At 38.7% G+C, this 12,492-nt stretch overlaps 1 protein-coding gene across 1 annotated transcript in view; it reads left to right on the forward strand.

Moving 5' to 3' along the window:
• Window positions 1–12,492, forward strand: part of LOC128278894 (uncharacterized) — a 75,484-nt gene that overhangs the window by 9,761 nt on the left and 53,231 nt on the right. The window lies entirely within an intron of this gene.

The following is a 12,492-nucleotide window of genomic DNA, read 5'->3' on the forward strand; positions in this document are numbered from 1 at the left end:
TTTCCACCAATCACTGTCATCAGAGTGATGTCGTTTGCTGTTGGGAGAGTAGAACAACGGGCATTCAATATGACGCAGCTTCTTCCCTTCATTAAACAAATGAAAATTAATGAAGCTTTTCCGTGGAGTCGCGTTTTTTGTGGGATTTTTTTTCAACAAAGGACAGCACGACGACTGTCCGCAGCGCTACAACAGCGACATGCCTAGTATGAGCGGGGTTTTGAAACGGATGCCCAGTTTGCTTGCTAGTTGGCCTTGCGAATAAAGGAAGTACGTTAAATAACCTTTCTTCCGGCTTTTCCTTCGCCTTTGCATTGTTGGTTCGGAACATTGCTTTTCATGTCTCTTCCATTGGCGGACGTGGAGGTATTTTTACTTCTGGATATTGTCTTTCTGCCTTCGTCCTGTCAAATGCTTCGCACGGGATCCTATGGCTATGAACAAACACAAACATTGGTCTTGGAAGCGTTTCTGGGCGAGAAACTAGCAGACATTTCTTCACAAAAATCCCCTAATGAAAGGAAAATCAAATCCTTACGAGTGAGTTGGTCATTTTTTCGATCTTAGAGAAACGGACTGGAACTCTATTGCCGAAATCATTGGAATCCGTTTTGTCAGTAGACAGACGGTAATATGGTGAATTTATTTTTATTAAATGCAAATCAATTTTACCGAGTGAGCATTGCGACTGTTCTAAATCTCTTCAGAATCATGCTTCAGCCATGCGCATTCAGAGTGCATGGTTGAGGCATGAATAAAGAATCAAAGGTTTCTTTGCACCGGCTTAACGATGGACTTTCTCCGTTCTCTGCCACGGATACCTTCAATCGATGGCATAGCGCCTAATTTAATTTACTGTCCCTGATGCGCATTGCATCTCAAGCTGGTTTGATTATTATTGGATTTTATCAAATCCTTAAGAATCGATTGGCTTTAATGAGTTTGTAATAGGATAGAGGATAAGTCGGCATTTGTGCGGATGGGTAATTGAACTTTTTTTCGTTACGCAAGACTGAAACGAGATGGCACACATTTACTAAATTGAATTAAGAATATTGTTGTCTCATCAGGCAGCTGGAGGCGGATATAGCCTTTTTTTGTAGAAGATGGATGTAAGGCTCTTTTATCTCGTTTTTTTCTTGAATTGATAGTGAACGTTTGATAGCACGAAGCGAGACGAAGCTCAACAAATTTGCCTATTTTCAGCTTCGTTTACTCGTCAAAACCTGCCTAACGACACCGTGAAAGCGGAGTAAGAAATCACAAATCATTGTAAGAATCTCGTCGAACTCTTGCCTGGAGACCTCATAGACTGGGCAGATGTACGCGTTCATTGTTTTTCCCATGTCACGCTAATGGATGTTTCTGAAAACGTTAGTGTGTACGGAAAAGTGTGTGCTTCCGCGTTGGCATTTCATTAAATCAGTGTTTATATTGCATTTAAATAAGACAAACGGTCTATGTCCACGATCGGGCCCGCTCCAAACGGCAGAGCAAAGTACAATCGGCCTCCCTGTCGAACGATGTACTGTACTGTGATGGAGCAAAAACCGATTGTTTATGCAATTAGGTCCTCTTCTGCCATTTTTGGTGATAAGTGGCGCGCGGGAATAATTAAAAACAAAAATGCTAATTAATAATATCTTGATACAAATATACTCTATTATGCTGTTAAAGACAGTGCGACAAATTCGGGCCGTTTAGACAATTTTAGGCCGCCTGGAAAGTTTTCAAGCCAATTCCATAATGGCTAAACAAACTTCTGTGTTCGTCTATGAATAATGAATATTGTCAGCGTCAATAATGAAGAGAAGAACAACATGTAGTTGTATTTATGCTTCTAACACTAGTATACACGATTATAGAGTTTTCCAAAATGATTCAGACTTCTATGAAACTTCTTCAATCAAATCAGGTATCAGGTGTCAAATCATTAAGTGCAATAGGTATCACAGCACCTAGAATAATAGTCAAAATGCTATGGAATGCTCTTGTTTTGAAAACGTTTTGGATTGGCAACAATGTACAGGATTATTTTATTAAATTATTTTTTACACTCTCGTTAAGTTACATGACTTTACTTATCATTGTGTCTATCCTACGCAATCTATTGAAGTAGTTTTTTCGTGAAACTCACTTATCGTAATTATGAACAAAAAATGTGCTGTGCTCTAATTTGCTAAGATGCCTTGAAGAGGTTTTGAAGCCGGAATTTGAACAATAACTAATGTGTAATACCAAACATAATTTATAATAATAACAATATTCTTAAGAATGGAAAGAAATGTATAGAAATAGGTCCGTCGGGTTGGTCGGGCTGGATTCATAATAATTCTCAACGATGTCACACGAAACTTTTTACTAAAAACTGGATCTCGTCTAGAAGAAAATTTCATTATAGAACTGCCCCTTGGTATTCGGAGTTTACGGGGAAATAAAGAAAGTTACGCAAATGGTAAAACCGCCAACAGGAACTTTAATGCAATGAAATGGGAATTACGCTCCTGCTAAGAAGCCGGAGAAAAGTTTTTCATCCCCAATAATTCAACCATCGACGAAGGCAAGTTGGAAGATTCGAATCGATCCCACTGCCGGTGCCAGAATGCTTTCGCTCAGCACGCTAGATGCTGTGCAGGGTTGATCCGGTCGGCGTTTTGAAACTAGCACTCAACGTCTATTGTGGAAGAGAGAGAGCGGAAGGAAATAATCTAATCTATTTTTCCCTTGCATCATATTTGCTCCCTTTTTCGTCCAACGCGGTGGAATTTCCACTTTTCAGGATCATTGTTTTTTCGCTCTTCGTTCATTTCCGAACCATGATTGTCTTTGCCTTGCGGATGTGCCTTCTGTTTTCTGTCTGCGGCGTAGCGGAAACAAATTGAGATTTACTGAGGGAGTAAAGTGAAGTTCCAACGGTGACGCACATACCCTTTGTAAAATAACAATGATGGGATAAAAGTTGCTTCTTGTGTGCAGCGCAAAAGGTGAGCAGAAATTCAAACTGGCAGAGTTTTTCTCCTTAAAAGCTATGCTCGGTAGGCCGAGAACGGTCTTGACTCTCAAGTTGATGGAAAACCGAGTTACTCCTACAATATTAACTGGCGAACTCAAATGAACAGATATGACGCGAAATTGATTGAAAACGAGACTCTTGCAACGCAAAACAGTTCGCTAACGATACAGTTTCAGAATACGTACGTTGTATGGTGACTTTTTATCTTTCTCGCCCTAGTATATAAAATGTATGAAGAGTTTTGATGAAAGACACTTTTGAAACTATGTTAAATGACATCGTAGGTTAACGTGTGAGCGAGATAACATTCATTGGTGGTGGCGATAGTGGCAAGATAGAATGAATTCCGCGATTCACGAAAGAGAAAAAAAGGATTAAAGCACTAGTCTATTTAGGACTATTAAGGACTTTAGCATAAGAACATAAATTCTTGCTACGGGAAAGTCCGGTACTTTTATAGGAATATGCATGCATGATGCGCCTTCGCACGATAATTGGGCGCATTAAAGATCTCTATAGTCAAAATTAATTTATGAAACATAGTACCGTGCTAGTTTTTGTGTTTGTAATTGTGTAATGACTAATTTGTCAAGGGATTGTCAAGAGACTATAAACTATTCAACATCATTGTTTGGACATAAGCCCTACAATTTCAAACAAACCATTATTGGGTCAGCCATTCGCGTGGCAGACATCCACCATAAATTTGCTTCAAATCAAGCGCAGGCGCTTTGGCACTTATCTTGTTTGTAAATAACGCTGTAAACAATGTTAATAAGAGTGGTCGCTAATGACGTATCAAGCAGTGTGAAGAAAAAATAAATATTTGTAGATTAGTTTGAAGTTTCCAAACTCGGTAGTTGTTAAACCACAGTTCTCAAAACAACCTAACAACAGTGTCCTTAAAAAGAGCATCTCGAACAGGTTATAACTCAACACAAGGCAGTATATACAAGGACTTGGTGGGCGTCACCCCTCATCAAAGGGGGTAAAATAATTAACCCGTTTACCAGGACAAATAATGTCGATGAACGGTGACCTAAATGGATATTTTTAACGGTTACGGTGACCGAGCGGTAGCTCGGGTGGCTTTGAAGTTGAAGACGAAAGAAACGAACCTAGCCACACCCAAAAGCTATAACATTCTTCCAAGGCCTGGATATGACTTTGACGATAGAGAAGTGGTGGTGGATGTCATAAAATTGAATCTTAATTGAAGTGAACACTCCTTCAACATGGTTAGTGTTCAGCTATGCCACGATAAACGTAAACAAATAAATGTTGTGCTGTTTTATTTTTTAGTAAGTCTCTTCAAAAACTTGCTGTAATGGCATAAATATCATTCTGACTAACTGCAATAGTATTAGCTTTTAGTATTAGCTATTAGACAGGAGGTACACTGATGGCTATAATGTGTATGTTCAAATAATCACATCTCAAAATTGCTATTTGTGGCCTATCCCTTGCTGCATTTTGTTTCTCAATCATTTTTGGGTTATCTTTTTCATGAGCGATGCTGCGACCATAAACCACTAAAAACCGCTTATATAGTCGAGACACCCGCTTCCCAAGTGAGCCATAAGAAGAAATTCGATTTAAAAAATATATAAAACGAAAATAGACCGATATTGTGCAAGCAAGTCAATGTGTCACACTGGCGAGGGCAAACGGTAGGACGAATAACCTCCCACCTCGACCATGTTCAGCCGCCTTCGCCGACCCTCGGCTGATAGATGAAAAACGTCGCGAGGTACGCGAAACGGGTGACAGCCTTCATAACATAATAGTTCAAGGGCCGTTCCTTACGCTGACGTTTATCGCAAAGTCTCGACCAAAGGCAACGGCTATGCACATCCGTCAAGGCACGTTGAAAACAGAAACTGGAAACAACTATTGGAAAAATGTACCAATAAAGAAAACGTGAAAGCGTCGGAGACCATGGGTCGGCAACTGGAAATTATTTTTATAATCCTAGACGGTAATGTTGAGATTTTATTACTGACCTACATGCAATGAAATTCTGCTACCTCCACGGTTGCAGCAATGGTTCGCCGCTGAGCTTCGGAAAGCGGGTCATGCACTCTCTTGTATTGTGCCATAGCTCTTCCAAGCTGCAGCTCCTGTGGAGAGTTTACAGTTTGCTGCTGGCTCATGCTTAACCATATTGCTAGACGTCTTGAGTCATCCCGCTGGGGCTGACGGAATTCGTTACAGTCGGTAATGTCGGCGAGTAGCTGATTCAGAAAACTAAACCATGAAGTTCCCGTTGCCCGTAACCCCAAATAGCACCGCCAAATGCTGAACCTCGTTTGAGGATTTACGTGTTTCTGTACGGTATTCCATCGTATCGTTAGCCGTGATCGTCTGTGGTTGGTTTGAACAAGAATATATACGTGTATGTACATGCGCACTATTGGAAGTAGGTTTGGACTGCTTTTGAATACTTGAAGTCGTACATCGTGTTCTAGTGAATATAAGGCTAGAGTTACAACCAAAACTCTTTACTACAATTATATCGTTTTCACGTGCTATGAGAGTTACAAAACTTTACAGAAAAAAATCTCGTGTTGTAAATAATTGATGTTCTGTGTACGTTTCGTCTTACAGAAGAATTATGCTGGTGGCGTATGCTACATCCATCCCCGCGTTTTCAACAACTTGATACCTTCGCACAGTGTGTGCATCAGCTTTTCAATGGCTCATTTTTTTTGTCTACATACCATGTCGTGGAAATACATTCCCTTCAAGTCTCTCTCTTTAGAACCTTCTCCAGTTTGAGCCGTCCCTACTTGTGCCAGCATTAAGGTGCACAGAATACGTAAACATAATAATGATATTCTAAAAACTCAATTTTCCTTCGATTCCACCTTTAGTCCCTCAACACAACCGGTACTTGAAAGCTTTTCGCTCGTCCTGGGAAAATGCTAAGGTCTGCAAGTTACCCAACCGACCGGAGCGTATAAGGATCGCCCAGTACAGCTGAGCTCACGTGTGTGAGCATTGCCAGCCTAGCATGGGTCCCTTGTTCGTTTTGGACACGTACCCAGCTCGATTAAACGTTGTGTATAAACGGTACCGAGCGGGAAATGTATGAACAAAGAATAGTTTATGTGCTTTTTGGTGCGCGGCCAGCAAAGGCCAACGCGTCGGAAGCCATTGGTATGAGAGCACTGAGAAGCTAAGTTCACGGTGCTTGTGACTCAAAGAAGTATTTTAAATTTTTCAATTGTTATTTAAACATGTACACAAGCTATGGAAACGCTTTCGAATGCGCTACGCTACAGTAGTTAATTATAGCAATCGTGCCCGAAGCACAAGGGGAATTGAGAATTGTGGAAAATAATTAATTCGGGTATATCGGGGTGGCTGGAAAAGAATTTTATTTTATTTTATTCACTAGAATGTATCCTACCGCAGCCGCTGCATTGTCTGAAGCAGCAACATAGATTACTAGAATTTGGTTTAGGTGCATTTTTAGCAACTCACAAATGACAGTAAACGGCAGAATGTACCAGATTTGTATACCTCGCATTTCTATCCGTTGATATATCCGCAAATAACAGGAAACGGCATAATGTGTACTTTGTGGCTGGTAATGAATAGTTTTCTAAATTTCACCCTCAACTGATATTTGCATGATCGTTCAACAAGACTATTGATTACATACACAGCTGGTCAATGAAATAGGTAATTGTGTAAAGCTGGTACAATTTGAACTGTACTCAAGCCATTACTAAACCAATGATCACCAAACTAATACTGTACTTAGATATACTAGTTTATGTCATTTTTTTGCTATGTTGGTGATACTTATGTCAAAAGTGACAGGTGTGTTACAACTTATTTTGACAGCGGTCTGATTTGGCCTGGTCAATAAAATAGGTAATTCTGCGTATAGGGCAAACTTTAATGAATTTACACGGTTTACTCTTTTTTTTATTATCAAAAGTCAATATTTTATTTCAAAATTAGTCAGTACCGCGTATATCCACCATTGTTTTGGAGCACTTCATGCATTCTTCTTGGCAGTGAATCAACCAAACCCTGACAAGTTTTTACTGGAATGGAATATCATTCCTGCCGCAATTTTTGCCTCAATTCATCTTTGTTTGAAAACTATTGTCCAACTAACTTTTGCTTCAAGGTATTCCACAAGTTTTCAAAATGGTTTAAGTCAGGAGACTGACTTGGCCAAGGCGAAACTGACACATTATTGCCATCAAACCACGATATCATAAGCTATGACGTATGCTTGCGATCCTTTTCTGGTTGAAATATCCATCTCAGTGACATGATTTCTTCTAGGTAAGGCAGCATAAACGTCTTCCATAATTGTTTTATACTCGAGAGCATGCATGGTGCTATTTACTCTTAAATAGGGACCTATACCAGATCACGAAAAATATCCCCAAATCATGATACTTCCACCTACATGTTTAAAAATGTGTTTTGCAAACCTGAGATGGAATTATTTGCTAGCAGGTCGTCAAACATTACACTGAGAGTCCAAACGAAACAAATTTTTTTAGGTTTCGTCGCTCCATAAAATATTATGCCTATTTTTCGTAACCCTCAATACCTCCCCAAGAACGATATTGAGTGGCAAACTGTTACCTCATCTGTAATTTTTTTTTAATCAATAGTGGCACTTTTCTTGCAATTAGCCCTGGTAGATTGGCCTCTTGCAACCGCATATGGAAAGGTTTTAGGCTAATAATGTTATTTATTATTGAGCAAATCGCTCTGGATGCATCAAACGGATCCGCTTTGGCCAAAAATGATATGCGATGATGTCTCGTTGGCTTGATTTTTCTTGCTCTATCTCGAGTTTCTTTTGTTTTTATCCACAACAAAGCATTTCTCACAAAATTTAGTGATTTTCCTAGTACTTTGGCGATGCTTTCGTACGTTGCGCCTTCCTTACGCATATTTTTCACAATCTTTCTTTGCCCAGGGTTGCAATGAGTGCATCTGCCCATTCTGGATGTTCTACCTGCAAAAAACGATGTTTTGTAGATTCACAATTGAACATTGATTGCAGCAAAATCAAATAAACCAATTCCTTTCAAGAAGTCTGGTGAAATCGCAGCGTATACAACGAATTACCTATTTTATTGACCAGGCCAAATCAGACCGCTGTCAATATAAGTGGTAACACACCTGTCACTTTTGACATAAGTATCACCAACATAGCAAAAAAATGACATAAACTAGTATATCTAAGTACAGTATTAGTTTGGTGATCATTGGTTTAGTAATGGCTTCAGTACAGTTCAAATTGTACCAGCTTTATACAATTACCTATTTCATTGACCAGCTGTGTAGGTCGAATACAGTCATTGTAGCGAATCTGTGTGGACAGTTGTGCTGATAGGATTTGGATGATTGATTAGTATGGTTCAATCAACGTACTTGCAGTTGGCAAAGAATTGTGAAAGTGGTCTTTCCATCTGCTACATGTGCTTAAATAGTTTATACAAAACGTACCTTCTAATACGGTTGTCTTTTGGTAAGTACTGCTTACATAAAAGACTGTGATGATTTTCTTTATGTTGTAATTTGAACACAAAAGAATAAACAGAATGATATTTAAGCGATTATGAAAGTGTCGGTTCCTATCCTGGTCGTGCCTAGTTTATTGATATTTTGAAATATATTGTTTATTAATTTTGCACAAAGCATTGCCACGAAAAATGTTATGCAACATATTGAATCAATGAACAGTGTAGCGTATTAATTTGAAATGAAACTCTGTCTGTTTTTTTAAATAATTTTTGTTACTTTCAGGCTTCTCAACACTATTTTCATATGACTATTATTCTTTTGTCAATCATTTATTATTCATTTTATATTTAGCTTATGAAGCTTATGACTCGCGAACACAATATAATATATTTTCTATTCTTTCTCATACATTTTAAATTTTCTCGGTATTAATCAATTTCGTTGAGGATTACAATTTTATAAAATGTTTGTTGTTAGAAACGTATCAATATTTTTTAATCCATTAAAATTGCATCCTTATCGTGTAGGGTCTTGTGTCCTTATTTGTTGTACGATGCTTTCGTGCCGATGAAAAATCTTCCGAATACTAGCATGGCACTTGAAGTCGTGTCCAATGTTGTTTTTGTAATTTTCTACTTTCTGACGTATTCCTTACTTTCTAATGCAGTCTCTACTCTTGATGAGTAGCAGCTCGCAATGACCGATTTATGATTTCAGAAACGATACATGCACGCTTCGCCGGGCAGGTAACCATGAACTGTAGATTTTTCATGCATAACAAACTTTGTGTTGCTCCGTATGTCACTCTTTGTCGGGTAGCATGCTTGATAGAATATTTACGAGTAAATAGTGCAGCTAGATCTTTCACTGTGATGGCTTTAAGTATCGTCCTGATGTGGACTTAAGTTTAGCATCAGGTAGCCGGGTAGGAGGAGTATCATCCTTATCCGAGAACAGCGAAGCCCTTCACCTTCGTTTCGACATGACATCTGAAATAACCTGCCGGTATGTCACGGGCTGGAAATGAGTGGACAGTCGGATGTATGATTTCTGATTCAGGAAGCTTCCCGAGCTGCAGAGAAAACTGAGAAGGCCATGGAAAATGTTGTCACGTTCCTTGGCTCATTCCGTTCAGCGAGAGGATGGACACTGAGAATGACAGATTCCGGCAACCGGTGAACCATAATAAGACCACATACTAGCACTGCTGGATTGTACGGCAGGACAGCCGTAGTTTCCTGCTCATCGTCGGGCTTACGATGGTTGCGGCTACATTTCGCAATTCGAATAGTTGGGCTGCCCAGCCGTCAGGCCGAAGAGAAACCTGTAATTTTCGTTCGTTCATTCGAAGATATCCTTCACGAGTCCTGGAGCTAAGGGAGCTCCCGCAGTGCGCCGGTATATTGGCCGGAACGTATTTCGTTTTCCTCCGCTCGGGCGTATCTTGGGATGTAAGTCCAACCGGTTTGATTTCGGGCTCCGCAGTCGTACATCTTGGCAAGGAATGTTGCGATACACGTACGCCTATAAAAGTTAAGATAAAGTTACGTAGCCTCCGGTTGACTTCGAACAGCTGCGGAAAACTGCCAAATTGCTGACCAGATGGTGACCACCAATATCGAGCGGCGGAAAATTTTTCGTTCGCTGCACGTACTCGATTAACGAAAATTTGCTCCCCACCGTGAGCTGCGGGTGGCGAGGATAATATGCAATGGATGACTTCTGCTTGGTCCTTGCGTATGCTCACGAAGTTTTATGCTTCGTGTGGTTATCATCATGCCATTTAGCTCTATCAGAAGCTGATTGATTATGGCATTGAATTCATTTCATATTAAATTGCAACTTAACTAATGTTTCCTTCACTGACTTTGATAGAAACTGATCGAACAAACATTTTCATTCGTTGAGATGTCGGAACTGACAGTGACATCAAACCACAAATACTCTGACCGGTGAACAAAGTTTTGTTTTTGCACAATACTAAAATTTAATATCGTTTTTTACTATCTCAAAGAATTAACTATTAATTTGTTTCTTAGATGTTTAATCAAGGGTGTGATTGCTTTGAAAAGCAAACAAGGCGCAAGGATTGGCCTGGATCCCAAATTAGCTAGAAGATGTTTAGTTATGCACTTTAAATTGAAGTGTACAGGAAATACAAAACAGAATTGTGCGTAAATACAATTGACTAATATTATCACAACTAAACCTCGAAGTATTAAAAAAATACGGTTAAACTCTGTACTTGTAATCGACATAATCTAAGATGATATCCTATTAAAAACTCCCACAGATATAACCGCGTGTTCAACAAGATGCATTTTTTGCAATTCAGCGTTCAGTGCGTTCCTAACAGCAACAATTGCAATTGAAAGTGTGCCAACACGTTTTGATTGCATTCACAGCTGTTTGCAATGGTTTCGAGATGGTTTCGTGCTCGTTTCTTGCAAAGTGCTGCACAGAAGAACGAAGCTCAATGATTGCCATAAGTTTTGCTATCGAAGACAATGCGACAAAAAACAATTTGGCGTCATTTTTCTTATAAGTAGTTAACAATCGTTATATACCACAAACGATGTAACCATGACGCTAGCACCCTAATATCGAATGTTCATTAGACACTGTTGTGATGCAGCCTTCGTTGGTAATAAAATAAATCAATATGTTTGTGCCTTAAGTTAGTTTTGAACGGAAGGTATTTTGCCCAAATATTGACCACTCTCGAGAAAATGTGTGAAAAATGAAAATGAAAACACCAATAGCCTAGAATTGGAATGTTTTGAATGTATTTTGTTATAGGTTTAAGAAACTGGTTCTGTTTTTCCATACTATCAATAAAAATCAATATAAAATGTAGATCTACCAAGTTTTAACAAAAAGCTCAAAATAATCAGATACCCAGACACCATTCAATACCATGGGTTCAAATTTACAGAGAGCATGCTTACGTTGCAAGACTCTCTCAAGGTCATCAATGTGTGGCGTCGTTCCTTTACTCCATTGACACCGAGAGGATTTCGATCAGAACAACGTGAATGTATGCGCGCGCGTTGGTGATGCTTTTTTTCCATTTTACACGAGGAAACGAACAATAACTTTGAGAAAAGTTAAGAGACGTGCCAAGCAAAAACGAGACGTTGGCAGATTTCATCCGATTCCGCCGCATGTACTTTTTATTCATGAGCAGATCGCTCTTTGATCTATGGTAATTTCATGCCATGCATGTCTGCCCGTAGCTAAATTCAAGGTTTTTTATAGATGCCATATAAGAAGCTCTTCCTAAATGAGTAAAAGAAGCAGTGCCTTGAGTTCAAAAAGAAAATGTAAACACTTCTGAAGAATCGTTTGACTCTTACTTCTTTATTTGAAATGTCTATTGTTACGGGAACACAGAGATAGTAAATACGCCAGAAATATAACATCGATTCAAGAGTGCCTTTTGCATTTCCGTGAATTATTGATGTATTTGTAAAACAATAAAGCAGAGTGCCTGGGAAACATAAGATCGAGTAAACTTGACGTTTTATATACACATACTTATTCCATTTATGTTTCTAAATTTTTGGGTAATCTTTCCAAAAAATATTTACGGCTTTGAAAAATAATGTCACTAACTGTTTAATTGAAATTATATTGAATACATTTTTCATACTTGTATTATACAACTTACAAATTTAAGGGAAATTTATTGAAGAAGCCACTTTCGCTTAGAACGTTTCGTCAGGGTGGTGCAAAAAGTCATACATTAGTCTTACTGGTTATAAGAAAATATTATAACGCACTTTTAAAAATTTGGTTTTTGTTTCAATTAGGGATATCAAATATGTCAATAAGATGGTAGTATAGCTCTCTTTCAACATATTGTCTTTTACCATAAATTTCTTATTGCTTAGGATGTTTATGCGCCTTAATGCTATACCATTTATCTTTAAAATCAGCATTTATCGAGAATCGTTGTTACGAAATCGAAACAT

The sequence above is a fragment of the Anopheles cruzii genome, chromosome 2, assembly GCF_943734635.1.
Source record: "Anopheles cruzii chromosome 2, idAnoCruzAS_RS32_06, whole genome shotgun sequence".
NCBI classification, from domain to species: domain Eukaryota; kingdom Metazoa; phylum Arthropoda; class Insecta; order Diptera; family Culicidae; genus Anopheles; species Anopheles cruzii.